Consider the following 1902-nt stretch of genomic DNA (forward strand, 5'->3'; position numbering starts at 1 on the left):
GACATAAATTAGTAGATGGGTTCATGTTTTGGAAAAATGATCAGAGAGCTCCTCTGATCTGATATTTGAGGGCTGATATCAGGGAAGGGCTGATATTTGAGCAGAGCCTGACTGAAGCTAGGAACAAATGTAGTAAACAAGGGGAATAATTTACCAGATGGAAGAGGTGGGGAAGAAGTTTTGCTAGACGTAGTCAATGAAATGCAAGAAAGGCTACGTGCCAAAATGAGGTGAGGCAAAGGAAAGAGACAGGGAGAAATTAGAGTAGTAGATGGTGGTTAGGTTATGTAAAGTATTGTAGGTCATGATAAGAACTTGGCATTTTATTTAAAGTATAATGCAAAGCCACTGGAAGGTGACTAGGCACTTGGCAGGATATGCATTCGATTTCATGTGGTTTACTCTTGCTTTTGGGGAGACATAAAGTTACAGTAGGGGGAAGTTAGGGACAGAGGTCACTGATCCTTGGCCCAACTGCTATTATATCCACTCTTTCCTTTCTCAAGTTCTTCCTTGGTATTATAGATTCTAGGCTTTTTTATGAGACAGCTGGGTAAGACACTAAAAGTGGAGGGAAGAGAGAAGCCAGGTCATTTTCCCAATCGTCTTTCTCTCTGCCTTGTCACTGACTATGAGCTGAATGAATTACGTTAGTTCTGCCTTCACTGGCATAAGTAGTGCATATACTTTTGTGCTCTAGTTATTCCTCATTCCCCCTCATGCAACTAGAAGCTATAACTTTATTAATGATAGAATGAGTACAAATTTCAAACCAAGCTGCAGTTATTCTTTTGAAACACCAAAAAAAGATCTTGTTTTCAGATGGTTACATTGTTGTTCTGTAATAATAGCATTTACAATATCATTACTGTTGTTCTTTAGGGGTTGGACTGTCTTTGCTTTTGACATATTTGCTTGTGACATGACCAATTCTATGTCCTTAACCTCTACACCAGTTTCATTAATCTCTTCCTCTTCACTCTTGCGCAGTTGGAGTCTATGTGTTTTCTCGAGTGTTTGAGATAGCTTCACCTTGAACTTTGAATATCTCAGTAGTTACTAGTTGTGCCTGCTGAGAAAAATCCTTGATTTTGGCTTCCCCCAAAATTGTGTACATATCGGAAGCTGGGGTCTTGTAGACTTCTGGTTTTGTGATGACAAAGAAGATATTCTTAGATTTCTAGATAGTGACTCTCCTAATCCCTGTAACCTGACAAAGTCCCAGTTTGGACATAGCTTTCCATGCCTTCTTTTCATTTCAGCTTTGTTTTGCTTTACTGACTGGTTCTTCATTGATTTCAGCTGTGGCTGCCAGCTGGGCTTATTGTGTGGTCACCTGTGTAGAATTCTGTTCCTTGAGCTCTGGTACTGATTCACACTGTTGGATTCTATTCCAGACTCTGTCTCAGCCTGAGGCCCTGGCAACTCCTGCTCTGTAGCAGGGATGGCTTCTGTGGCTTCACCAGGCATTTTGTGCAGGGATTGTGGAACCAAGGGATTGTGGTGGCAGAAAGAGAGTGAGCTATGCCTCTTCTTTTTCAACCTCATGGTTGAGGAGTTCTCCAGAGTGATTTGTTTATCTAATTGGACTATGATCTGACTGAAACAAGCAAAGCTAAAGCAAGAATACTGTCATGAAACTATTCCAGGAATCTAGGCAAGAGTAGAACAAGTTAAACAAGTTTTTGTAACAGCATGGACAAGGTGACAAATTATGAAATTCAGGATCTCTTTTGAATATAAAACTCACATGGTTTTTGATGCAATTAGAGAAAAGAAATATGTCTTCAATGTTTAGTTTGAAAAACAGGGTAAAGGCAGTATTGTTGATAGATATGGAGAAGATTGAGGAAGGAAGAGATCAGGAGGGGAGGGTGTATGAACCGAAATTCTGTTTGGTAA

General features: G+C 40.1%; 1 pseudogene; it reads right to left on the reverse strand.

Annotated features, from left to right (window-relative positions):
- Nucleotides 1–544: 544 nt before the first annotated feature.
- On the reverse strand, nt 545–1470 carry LOC144304190 (nascent polypeptide-associated complex subunit alpha pseudogene; annotated as a pseudogene).
- Between the last annotated feature and the right edge of the window lie 432 nt (nt 1471–1902).

Source organism: Canis aureus, chromosome 33 (genome assembly GCF_053574225.1).
Source record: "Canis aureus isolate CA01 chromosome 33, VMU_Caureus_v.1.0, whole genome shotgun sequence".
Lineage (NCBI taxonomy): Eukaryota > Metazoa > Chordata > Mammalia > Carnivora > Canidae > Canis > Canis aureus.